Below are 14,213 nucleotides of genomic sequence, written 5' to 3'. Positions count from 1 at the left end.
TTTGTTTCTCACATTTTTGGCATCTAGAGTCAAGGTAAAGCCAAGTTAGCAATAAGGACAAACTATCAACCAACACATCTCAACTATAAACATCCTTTTGTTTCTCCAAACATTTGGTATCAAAGAGTCAAGATTACCAAATATAATAGGAGAACAAACTATTAACCAACAACATTGTAAATTAGAGATGCCACTTTCCAATACCCACACTATGAGAAATAGACTCGAGGGACCCAAAATGTACAAGAGGACAGAATCAAGTTTTGGGATGGAAAATAGGGAGGATGGATAATTGAAATGGGGTTCTAAGAAATAAAACTCTAGCATAAGTAATATGATGCCCATACCAAAGATTGAAAAAGAGTGCAACATGGGGACTTTGTGGGAGATCACCCATCATAGTACTACTCCAGCCGAAGTATGCTTAACTATAGAGTTTTGATGGGATCCAATGCACTAATCCTAGTATAATCACACCCAAAATCTAACTCTTGTGTACTAAGCATAGTGCATGCATCATAACACACCTCATCTAGCACACACCCTATCAAGCATTCAAAATACACCTTATCAAGCACTCAAATTGCATGAGCACATAAAGAGCACTCCAACATTAAGAACACACCTCATTTGGAACTCAAAAGGCACCAATAGGAAGAAAGGTGTGAGTTTATATACAAATAACTTCCCCTAATGAAGCCAAACACAAGATTCTAAATAAAAACTTCTCCTAATGAAGCCATGTGGAAAATTTTGAGAAGAATGGTGATACAGGTCAAAACTTACAACCCCGAATCAATTTCCCAATCTTATAAGATTTTCATCATTATAAGAATCAATTATTATTATATCAATAGTTTCAACCATATCCAAAATAATTTTTTGAGGAACGTCATTTTATGGTCATGTTTAGTATCTCTTATCTAGTACTCAAAAAATAACTTATCAAGCACTCAAAATGATCGAGCAATTAAAAAAAAAATTAACATTAAGACTAAAAAAGGGTGCAACACTAGAACTTCCCACGAGGTCACCCATCACAATACTACTCTAGCCCAAGCACACTTAACTGTAGAGTTCTAATGGGATCCAGTGCGCTAACCCTAGTATGATCACACCCAAAATCTAACTCTTGTGCCCTGAGCTTAGTGCATGCATCATAATAGACCTCATCTAGGATGCACCTTATCAAGCACACAAAATGCATCTTATCAAGCACTCAAAATGCATAGGCAAGTAAAGAGCATTCTGGCATTAAGAACACACCTTATATGGCACTCAAAAGGTGCCAATAGGAGGAAAGGTGCAAGTTTATATAGAAAAGTTACTCCTAATGATGCCAAACATGAGCTTCTAGAAAAACAACTTCTCCTAATTAAGCCATGTGAATTTTTTTGAGAAGAACAAAGAGGCCAGTCAAAAGTTACGACCATTAAATGTTCTTTAATCAATTTCCCAATCTTACAAGCTTTTTTTCATTATAAGAATCAATTATTATATCAATGATTTAAGCCATATGGAGAATACTTTTTCTAGGAATTTCATTTTGTAGTCATGTTAGTATCTCTTGACTAGCACTTAGAACATACCTTATCAAGCACTTAGAATGAACGAGCAAGTAAAAAGCACTTTAGCATTAAGAATTTCCCTCATCTAGCACTCAAAAGGCACCAACAAGAATAAAGACACAAGTTCCTATACAGGGTTGGGAATGAGTCATTGACTTTTTTCTATTACAAGGTTGGGGCGACAACTCTATTATGCCTGGGAGATGAGAAGTAGGCTCAGGGACCCAAAATAGACTTAAATTAGGGTATGAAATAGAGAATGGGGGAGTGTGATTGAAAATGGGCATTGAGAATGAAAATGGCAGTGTGAATATAACAATAATAGAACCAAAGGCTCTAAAAAGTAAGAAAAGCATGCAATATTAGGACTTCTTGGGAGGTCACACACCCCAGTACTACTCCAACCCAAGCGTGCTTAACTCATAAATCTGATGGGATCTGGTGCACTGATGATGGTATGATCACACCCACTATCAAACAATCTTTCCCTAACCTTAACACATACATTAGAATGCATGTTATCTAGGATGCACCTTATCTTGCACTAAGAATGTGCCCTATAAGGCACTATTAATGCGCAAGGAAGTAAAAAGAGCTCCAAAATAAGGAATGTGACTTATCTGATACTTGGAACATAGTATTAGGAATATGAGCACAAATGTCTATCCAGCACTCAAAGTGTGTCATTAACTCTTTAACATTGTAAATCAGAGATGACACTTTCCAACACCCTCAAGATGAAAAATAGACTCAAGGGACCTAAAATGGACTTGAGGATGGAATCAGGTTTCGGGATGGAAAATAGGGATTAAGACCAAAGGGGAGGATGAATGATTAAAAAGTAGTTCTAAGAAACAAAACTTTAGAAATTGAAAAAGGGTGCAACACCAAGACTTCTTTGGAGCTCAACCATCCTAATACTATTCCGACTGAAGCATGATTAACTATGGAATTTTGATGGGATCAAGTGCACTAATGCTGGTATGATTGCACCAAACATCTAAATTTTGCACCCTGAGCTTAGTGCATGCATTTTAATAAACCTCATTAAGGATGCACCTTATCAAGCACTCAAAATGCACTATATTAAGCACTCAAATTGTGTGAGCTAGTAAAGAGCACTTTGACATTAAGAAAACACCCCATCTAATACTAAGAAGGGGCCAATAGGAAGAGAGGTGCAAGTTTCTATATAAACAACTTCTCCTAATGAAGCCACATGGAATATTTTGAGAAGAATGGAGATGTGTGTCAAAATTTGCAACCCTCAAAAGTTCTTGAATCAATTTTCCAATATTATAAGTTTTTCATCATTATAAGAATCAATTATTATATCAACACTTTCAGCCATATGGAGAATACTTTTTTGAAGAATGTCATTTTATGGTCATGTTTAGTATCTCTTATCCATCAATTAGAATGCACCTTATCTAGCACTCAGAATGAACAAGCAATTAAAAATTAGTTTAGCATTTAGACTATACCTCATCTAGCACTTAGAAGGTGCCAATAGGAAGAAAGAAAAAAATGCCTATCTAGGGCTAGGAATGAGTCATTGACTTTTTGCTATTGCAAGGTTGGGACAACAGATAATGGGGAAGCATAATTTAAAATGGGCCTTGATAACCAAAATGGAAGTTTGAATAGAATAATGACAAAACTAGAGGCTCTAAAAAGTAATAAAAGGGCGCAACACTGAGACTTCACGGGAGATCACCCATCCCAATACTACTTTGGCAAAAGTGTGTTTAACTGTGGGTTCTATTCGGATCCAGTGCACTAATGCACGTATAATCATACCCAGCATAAAAACATCTTGCCCTAATGTTGGCATGTGCCTTAGAATACATGCTATCTAGAAAGAAACTTATTAGTACTCAGAACGTGCCTAATAATGCACTATCAATGCAGGAGGAAGTAAAAAGAGCTCTAGAATTAGGAATGTGCCTTATACAATACTTGGAAGGACATGTTAGGAAGATGAGCACAAATGTGTATCCAATGCTCAAAGTGTGTTGTTAAATTTTAACATTATAAATTAGAGATGCCACTTTCCAACACCTCTAAGACAAGAAATAAACGTGGGGGACCTAAAATGGGCTAGAGGATGGAATCAGGTTTTAGGATAGAAAAGGGGGAGCAATACCAAAAGGGAGGATGCATGATTGAAAAGAGGTTCTGAGAAACAAAACTCTAGCATAATTAATACAATACCTAGATCAAAGAATGAAAAAGGGTACAACATCGAGACTTCCCAAGAGGTCACCCATTAGAGTACTACTCTAGCCCAAGTGCGCTTAACTATGAAATTCTAATTGGATTCGATGCACTAATACTAGTATGATCATACACAACATAAAACCCTCTTTCCCTGACCTTAGTGCATGCATTAGAATGCATCTTATCTAGGATGTACCTTATTTAGCACTCTAAATGTGCCTTATAAGGCACTATTAATGCATGAGGAAGTAAAAAGAGCTCCAAAGTGCATCATTAACTTTTTAACATTGTAAGTCACAGATGCCACTTTTGAACACCTACAAGATGAGAAATAGATTTGGGGGACCTAGAATGGACTCAAGGATGGAATCAAGTTTCAAGAGAAAAAATAGGGAGCAAGACCAAAAGGGAGGATGCATGACAAAAAAGGGGTTCCAAGAAACAAAAGTCCAACATAAGTAATATGACACCTAGATGAAAGATTGAAAAAGGGTGCAACACCAAGACTTCTCAAAAGGTCAACCATCCCAGTTATGACCCTCAGAAGTTCTTGAATCAATTTCCCAATCTTATAATATTTTAATAATTATAATAGTCAATTATTATATCAACGGTTTCAGCCATATGGAGAACACTTTCTTGAGGAATGTCATTTTATGGTCATGTTTAGTATCTCTTATCTAGCCCTCATAAAGTACCTTATTGAGCACCTGGAATGAACAAGTAAAAAGCACGTCAACATTAAGAATATCCCTCATCTAGCACTCACTAGGCACCAACAAGAAGAAAGACACAAGTGCATAACGAGGGCTAGGAATGAGTCATTGATTTTTTGCTATTGCAAGGTCGGGGCAACAACTTCGTTACACCTAGGAGATGAGAAGTAGGCTCAAGGACCCAAAATGGACTTAAATTGAGGTACATAATAGAGAATGTGGAAGCATGATTGAAAATGGGCCTTGAGAACAATAATGGTAGTATGAATACAACAATGAAAAAACCAGAGCTTTAAAAAGTAAGAAGAGGGCATTGTTGGTTCCCAAAACTGCAAATTGGAAATCTAAGAGCTTGTCACTTCTCTGATAAGATTTTGCAATCAATTCTTGCCAAAAAATGGTAATACTTCTCAATTCCCTACACTTCAAGCTTTGCTACACCTAGGTAGGTAAACATTCACCTCAAATGTTGATTGTTTAGTTCAAGGGTTTTCTATAGTTAATTTAAAATTTTGGAGTTCTCCAACTAGCAAGGTCCTTGAACTCAATTAAAATGAAAATTGGATGCTAAGTGTTTCAATTGAATGTATTGTAAATATTTATAAATAATGGATTTGATGTTTGTAGGAAGGAATATATACATTTTCTAACTTCAATATTAGAAAGACCAATACCTCTGCTCATCAAGGCAATAGAGTCAACTTTAGTTAATTTTCAATACAACTTTATAATGTTTTACACACTTTATTGCCAACAATTAAATAATCAAGATGTAACAGATCAAATATAAATGCAATCTTAAATTAGTTGAGATTGAACTTTAACTCCTCTAGTAGGGAGACAAACTGGACACAAATATAGTATATATTTCATAATATTTGTGATGATCCAATTTAAAATGCTAAATGACCATGTCCGCTAATCTGACATTTAATTCCAAAAAATAATTACAAAGGATGATTCATCTTCAGTTTAAATCTCCATGCCTTGAATAACAAACAAAGAATATTTTATTTTATTATTAAAATAAAATAATAGAATGTATATTACAAAGTCATATTAAACTTTGTATCCCTCCATACAAGTAATATAATATGCTTCTATAGAATATGAATATTTTTCCATATCTCTTATCTCAATGTTGTCTCTCTTATTTATATGTCAATAATAAGAAAGTGTAATTATTCAAATTCAATAGTCACTTCTCTTCAATAAATAAATCATATTCCCTTCAATATTAATCATGTTTCTTAAATAATTGATATTTTCCTTAACTACATTCTTTTATTTGACCAGTATTGTCTTAGTTTTCATGATGACTTTAATTGGTGGTAAGGTTATAAGTATTTTCAAGCAATATTATTATTTATTTGCTAACCATTATTTCTTTTATTTCTGCTCTAGAATTGCACATACAAAGCCATGGAATGTTTTACCTGATTTTTGGTTCGAGTATGGTTATCAAACATTTGACACAATAAAATTTTGAAACTTTGATACTCCATCACTCGTGAGCATATATGTAAGGAAGGATTTGAATGCTCACTACCACAAATAGAAATAATGATCAACTACAATGTTAGTTTGAAATATGCGATTAAAATCATCAAATTTGTCTTCACTTACTTTTATCTGAAAATGCATGCTCTAAGGTTATTGGTTGTACCCTATGTGAATGAGATGTCTACAAGTGTTCAGCATATTCTTCTTGATGTGAATCTCCATGGTATAACACTATCTCATTTTGATGTGGATGGCATCTCTATTTCTGTGGCTTAGTGCTTTATTTGGCTCTTGTCTCAGATTCTACCATCCAACTCCTAAAGAAATTCATGTGCTTGTTCTAGTGCCTTCCAGCATGTCATCTTTGAAAATTTATTAGCAATGAAGACTTTTGTTGACTGACATATTTCTGGTGCATACTCAAAATATTCGTTATTTAAGAGCTACCATCAGGATTTCATAATTCAATGGGCCTTTAGAAGTAACATGTTTATTCTATTACTTATGTATGTTGTCATTCATAGCACCTATTGTTAATCATTTTATTTTAGACTTTTGTCATCATTAGACATGTATAGATTTGTTACTAATAAATGTTTTTCAAATGATTGTTTTAAGAGAGTATTCAATACCATTAATGACACCTTCTTTGATCTCCAATGCATACTCAATATAATTTTATTGATGCATGATATGGTTGAAATATAAGACACTCTTGTCATGGTGGCTTTTAGTATACCATCACTACTAGTTTGCTTGATTTCATTTGTTGTATAGATGTCACTATTTAAAACACATCTCACCATTTGACATTTGTGTCGTGGTATTAAGAAATCATAGCCCGCTTCATTGTTAGTTCTACTATGAGATTTACACCATTTGATATTTCATTAAAGTCTTGGGTTTTATTAATAATCTGGACTTCCATACCCTTCAATTGGACTAGTTTAGCCACTTCATATAAAGGAATCCATTATTTACTTTATTTTTATTATAATCACCTAAAAGTGAAATAGAAATAAAAGTCTTGAATTGCAAAATTTTATAGCTCCAATAGGTACAACATCGAGACTTCCGAGGTGGTCACCCACCCCAAAACTACTCCAGGCCAAGTGTGCTTAACTCTAGAGTTCTAATGGGATGTGGAGCACTAACACTGTATAATCACACCCAACATCAAAATTTCTTGCCCTAGCTTTAGCGTGTGCATTAGAATGCATGTTATCTAGGATGCACCTTATCTAGCATAGAATGTGCCTTATAAGGCACTATCAATGCATGAGGAAGTAAAAAGAGCTCCAAAATAAGGAATGTACCTTATTTTAAACTCAGAAGGTAGCATTAGGAAGATGAGAACAAATTTCCATCAATCATTCAAAGTGAGTCATTAATTTTTTAACATTGTAAGTTAAAGATGTCACTTTCCAACACTCACAAGATGATAAATAGACTTAGGGGACCCGAAATGGACTCGAGGATGCAATCAAGTTTTGGGATGCAAAATAGGGAGAAAGACCAAAAGGAAGGATGCATGATTGAAAAGGGGTTCCAACAAACAAAACTCTAGAAGTAATACGATGCTCAGACTAAAGATTGAAAAAGGGTGCAACACTGGGACTTCCAAGGAGGTCACCCATCGTAGTACTACTCTGGCCCAAGAGCACTTAATTACAGAGTTTTGATGGGATCTAGTGCATTAATTTTGGTATGATGGCACCCAACATCTAACTTTATTTCCTTGATCATAGTACATGTATTGTAATGTACCTCATCTAGGATACACCTTACCAAGCACTCAAAATGCACCTTATCAAGCACTCAAAATCCATGAGCAAGTAAAGAGCAATTTGGCATTAAGAACATAACTCATCCAGCAGTTAGAAGGTACCAATAAGAAGAAAGGCATGAGTTTCTATACAAAAAACTTCTCCTAATGAAGCCGAACACAAGTTTCTAAAAAATAACTTCTCCTAATGAAGCCACGTGGAAAATTTTGGGAAGAACAAAGATGCGGGTCAAAAGTTATGACCCTTGATAGTTCTTGAATTAATTTTCCTATCTTATAAGTTTTTTTGTCATTATAAGAACCAATTATTATATCAACAATTTTAGCCATAAAGAGAATACTTTTTTGAGGATCACCATTTTATGGTCATTTTTAGTATCTCTTGTCTAGCAATCAGAACATATCTTACTAAGCACTCAGAATAAATGAGCAAGTAAAAAGCACTTTAGCATTAAGAATGTGCCTCATCTAAGACTCAGTAAGAACCAATAGGAAGAATGACACAAGTGCCTATCCAGAACTGGGAATGAGTCATTAACTTGTTGCTATTACAAGGTTAGGGCAGAAACTTCGTTACACCTAGGAGATGAGAAATAGGCTCAAGGACCAAAAATTGACTTAAATTGGGGTATAGAATAGAGAATAAGGAAGCATTATTTAAAATGGGCCTTGAGAACCAAAAATGGTAGTGTGAATATAGCAATGACAGAACTCGAGGCTCTCAAAAGAAAGAAAAGGGTGCAACACTAGGACTTCCTGGGAGGTCACCAATTCTAGTACTATTCTGGCCCAAGCGCACTTAACTATAGGGTTCTAATGGGATTCCCTGCACTAATGATGGTATGATCACATCCAACATCTAACTCTTGCATCGGGAGCTTAGTGTATGCATCGTAATGCACCTCATCTAGGACACACCTTATCAAGTACTCAAAATGCACCTTATCAAGCATTCAAAATGTATGAGCAAGTAAAGAGCACTCCAACATTAAAAAAACACCTCATCCAACACTTAGAAAGTGCCAATAGGAAGAAAGGCATGAGTCTCTATACACCACTTCTCCTAATGAAGCCAAAATGGAGTTTTTAAAAGAACAACTTCTCCTAATGAAGCCACATGGAAAATTTTGAGAAGAACGAAGACATGGGTCAAAAGTTATGACCTCAAAATTTTTTGAATCAATTTCCCAATCTTATAAGTTTTCTATCATTATAAAAAATAAATTATTATATCAATAGTTTGAACCATATGGAGAATATTTTTTTGAGGAATGTCTATGCAAGAAATCCTAACTTGTCGGAGCACAGGTAAACAAGAAAATATTAGTTGTACATATGCATATCAAATTTAGACTTGAGTTTTAAAACAATGCAACCAAAAAATTAGAATCCTCGTGCAACCTCAAAGCAACTCAACAAGGGCACCCATAAGGGGATGAGGGATGTAGATGTGCTCTCCCCAAACACAACTATGATGAATCTCAAAGTGATTGAAATGAAAATGTAATATGAAATATGAATCTAAACTAAGATGAGTGTAGAATACCTTTAAGAGATGACTATGAGTAAGCCAACCTCAAATAGTTCTAAAGATGTGAATATGGAAATAAAGTAAGCTACTAATAATAAGCTATCATTAAGCATGCAAGCATAAGTGCAAGAAATCTAACATCTACCAAAGGGTTGGTAATAGGCAAGAAAATCTCTAAGAAAGCTCTAACACTGTACTAGCATGATAAACATGCAAATGAGGGAGATGAGAAATGCTTGAGACAAGGGCTCTATTTATACACTTGAGAGAGGCCTTGAGGAGGTGGCACCTATGTGGCATCCACATAGGTGCCACAAGGGAGACATATGGGCCAAGGGGACAAGTCATGCAAAGGTCAACATAAGCCTTTTTGGTGAAAAGGATGGCTCAAGGTTTGCTCACACATGTGTGAGAAAACTTGGAGAAAGGAAAGGGGGACAAGTGTGTAATAGTTGTAAGAGGCTCTGGATAAATTTATAAAATAGAAGCTTTATTGGATATTGAGTTGCTCACACATGCATGAGCAAACACTTAGAGACTAAATATGTTTAGAAAGGTGTTTAGGATTAATTAATGGGTAGGCTTGAAAGGATGAGAGTGATGGGTGTAGACAAGGTTTTAGGATGGGATTAGGATTAAATTAGGTAGGGTTTTACTTAATCATAGGGATTTAAAGGGGATTTTATAGAGCACTATGCATTAAATAAATTTAATACATTAGGGAAATGAACATATTTAATTAAATAAATTTGATTAAATAGGTAGAAGAATATGCCAAATATAATTAATTATAACATCAAAGGAAATATTAAATAAAATAATATAGTATTTGGGATGATTTTTAGCATCTACATTTTTTTGCTCTTTGATGTGATATCGAGATGACATTATATCAAAGAAAAGAAAATATAGGTTACCCTAAAGAGGTTAGGAGTCGTTGGAGCTTTTTCATAGTGATGACAAGGGAGGAGGGTGCCCCCTTCCAAAAATAGAGAAAAAAAAAATTTTGGGCAATTTTCATGAAAATAACCCTAGAAGAAAAGAAAGCATAGGAAAAAAGCAGAGACAAATATTTTGCATAACTTGGGGATAAATAGGGGTAGACATGCCCAAAGAAAATTTATGGGCACAAAAGGATACCTCAAGGGGCCTATATAAGTCTTCCAAGGGCCTGTGTAAGAGTCATTCCACACCTAGAGAACATAGAACCAGAGCGAAGGATGGATCCAATCAAGAGACAACAACTTAGAGAGTGGGTTTAGGAGCATCGAAGACCAGCCAACATGGGACCACCGATAATTTGACTATCCCAACTTCTCAAATTTTTAATTATTCTTTTGAAATGTGCATTTATTATGTAGGAAAGAGGGGGAAAATGGGGTTGGGGTGAAGATAAAAATTATCTACTCCATTGTCTTTGTAGACGACAAACTAGGGAAAACATCTCTATGGAGATGATAGTGTTCATCCTATCATCTTCATTGACAATGAAAGGGAGAAAGAGTAGGAAAAAGATGGGGTTGGAGATGATGATCTTTGTGTCATCATCTTTATAGATGACAATATAGCAGCCATTACTAGGAAAACTATTGTCTATGTAGCCACCAGAGATGCCAGATTGGCATCTTCGTGGTTTGTCATCTCCATAAATCCATGTCTATGTGGATTGGTGTCTCCTCTAATTTGGATGAATTGGAAGATTTAGATGATAGGGGTGACTAGGGGGAACATATTAGATGCCCCATTCTTAGATAAGAAAAAAGAGTGGGAAATAAATAGCAAACTGACTATGACATATCTATGCTACAAATGGTGATAGTGACATTTCAGTCACAAGAGCACTATTTGATGATGATGGTGTTGGGAGAAAGACTGATAGAGGTGGAGTGGGGTTACATATGATTATGTGGACTTGAGCATGTCCATGAGTGGCCCAACCTAAGGGCACATTTAACACAACTATCAACACTGATAGAGCAGTGGCATACACTAACCTCTAGCCTCCATCTACCTACAAGACAGGTAATAGTTACCTTACTAGATGTATGGTAGATTCTATGAGTGTTGATCTATGGGTGATATCCTAAGTATGTGCTAGAGGGTGTAGATCCCTATTTGTAGGAGTGCTTTGGTCAATGACAATAGAGGTTATTAATTCAATGATCATGACTAACATGGAAGGAGGCATTGGACCAGAGGTTGCCATAGATTGCTCTATACTTGGCCTCACTCATATGGAGGATGGTATTGGACCATGCTAGGCATGGACTTTAGATCAAATGGGCACGAGTTCTAAGAACTCTTTTATAGGGTGATAACATAGTTTTCTACTAGGGTCACACCATCTTGGCCCAGCTATATTATGATCTTCATATGTGTGCTTACAAGACACAATGGAAGATAGGTCTAGGGATGACTCTACTGATGATATATTCATAGGAGCATATAGGTATTACATGACCTATTACAAGATGAGAGACATGATAACCCAGTGAGCCATATGCATGTTGGTACAGACAACCTATTCAATACACATCTATCGATTCAATAGGATTTTGGAGGAGATGTTTGGATGAGATTATCATTTTTGATTGGACACCATATGCAAGTAGTGAGTAGTGGAGATCCATATTACCAGTAGGGGAAGAGGATGACACCAAGGATTAGTTCTATCTATAGTATGCTCAAACAGACTATTGGTTCATCAATTGTATAGTTAACATAGTCATTTGATAAATGCCCTCTAGGGTGCAGCGATAGTTTAGTCGAATGCAAAATGTTATGCTAGATAGGTTCCTATATCCAGCGGTGACCTAGGAGTATGATAGACTATGGGGATTTGGGGCCACTTTAATATTGGCTAGGACTTCATGGTGTGGCATGCAGCTAGTGTCATGAGTGCATGGGCAGGACCTAGGATATGTAGGTATAACACCAACATAGACATAGTGGTGGGCAGCACATTAGCCATTGAGACTTACAGTACCAATAGTACCTCCACTAACAGAGCAACCATGAAGTAGGGGAGATGGGGCTCAAGGGGGACATGGTGCTTAGGTAGTAGTAGGGCGACTGCTAGGGTAGGGACCACAATAGGGTCCACCAGGATGATGAGTTCATTAGCAGAGAATATCGACACTAGTAGGGCCACCACTAGGTCAAGGACCACATCCAAGTCCATAAGTATAGGGCTAAAGTTATAGGTACCATAGTAGCCACCTTAGTAGGGGGATGTAGATATAGTGAGGGCTGAGCAGGATAGCCTCCAAACTAAGTTTTCTTATCTAAAGGGGAAGGTACAGGCTAAGAGGGCTAGGACAGATAGTACACAACAAGCCTTGGCTATACTACAAGAGAGGATAGACACTGGCATGTTTTTCAATCTCACAATGTCAGTCAAGATAAAAAATTTGGTAGAGATAGACACACTGTGATGGGATGTAGCCTCCCTATGAGAAAATAGAGAGACTCTTTAGTGTCAGGTGGATGAGTATCACAGGTAGCGAGACATCACCAGGTAGATGGTGTAGACTAGGGGGATGGTTATAGTGATGTAGGAGGCCCTGATTATACGTTGACATGAGGCACAAGCCCTGTAAGAGGCAAGTTATTACAAGACATTGTATCATGAGGTTGTACCAGTAGAGTAGCGACAACTAGAGTTCCAAGAGGCATCTAGCTCATGGGCCACAAGGGGTCATCATAGGTCAGAGCCATTAGTGGGACAAGGTAGGCCTCCACAAGAAGGGGAGATAGGAGGGGCAAGGCCCTCATAGCTAGCCACATGAGCCCTAGAACATTTATTTTGATAAAATGATGTAGATGCAGTGAGTTTTTGATGATTCTATACACGATGTACTACATGATTCTTGTTGTATATAGATTGTACATGGATACTTATTCTTTTGATATAGACATGACATGATTCGATGAGACTAAATGTGCATGCATGATGATGTTTTATGGATGTTTATGATGTTGCTACTAACATTGGTACTTTAGGATATGTGCAATGTGATGTAATACTTCCTAGGATGCATATATGATGACTAATGTATGGAAAATGTAGGTCCTATGGAAATATATGAGATGTATGCATTTTTTTATTTCATGTGTATGGATTTACTATATGCTTTGTGTTAGATGTATCATGACATGTATGTCACTAAATAATGATTATAATATCTAATGGATTAATTTAAATAATGTAACCTAATGAAGAATAATGAATAAAATGCATAATTGAGATGTAATGGATGCAATAATATGAACAATGAGTGTATCCTAAATGAAACATAATAAATTACACTAATCATGAATGCAAAGTGAAATGATGCAAACTTAAAGTGTAAAGGTGAAACATGAAAATGTAATATGAATGCAACCTAATGGATGAACTTGTGTCAAACTTATCAACTCATAGGAATCAAGTAGCCTAGCATAGGAGAGGGGAATAAACAAAACCCTTATCTCAAGTAGAGCACAATGAAATCCTACACTACATGAATACTAGCTACATGATACCAAGGGATTTAGTTATGTTTATACAAGAGAACCCACCCTAGTTTGATTTTTCAAAAGGAGTTATGCACCCAATGCTATAGAAGCATAGATGACAAGATTCCTTTGCATGGACTAGAGTCTCAAAAATAGGGACTAGGAAAATATATGTAGTTTTCATAGTCATGATGGAAAAAATGTCATATATGTATGAGAGGTCTAGGCACACCCAAATTATTTCTAGGGATCTTGTAGAAAAGTATGCCAACCCATTGCCCCCAGTGAGAAATGCATAACCATAACTCAAAACTGATACAAATGTACTAAAGAATCATGAAAATAGATCATACTGCAAATGACACATGTAGTTAGTTGGAACCATTTAGGTG

The 14,213-nt window shown here is 36.0% G+C and overlaps 1 pseudogene; it reads right to left on the bottom strand.

Annotated features, from left to right (window-relative positions):
* Window positions 1-1,001: 1,001 nt before the first annotated feature.
* On the bottom strand, window positions 1,002-1,120 carry LOC149529691 (5S ribosomal RNA; annotated as a pseudogene).
* Between the last annotated feature and the right edge of the window lie 13,093 nt (window positions 1,121-14,213).

The sequence above is a fragment of the Cupressus sempervirens genome, chromosome 11 (genome assembly GCF_028749045.1).
Source record: "Cupressus sempervirens isolate cs-2001-9-10 chromosome 11, ASM2874904v1, whole genome shotgun sequence".
Lineage (NCBI taxonomy): Eukaryota > Viridiplantae > Streptophyta > Pinopsida > Cupressales > Cupressaceae > Cupressus > Cupressus sempervirens.
Note: the sequence above shows the minus strand (reverse complement) of the source record. Positions and strands in the feature narration are given on the sequence as shown.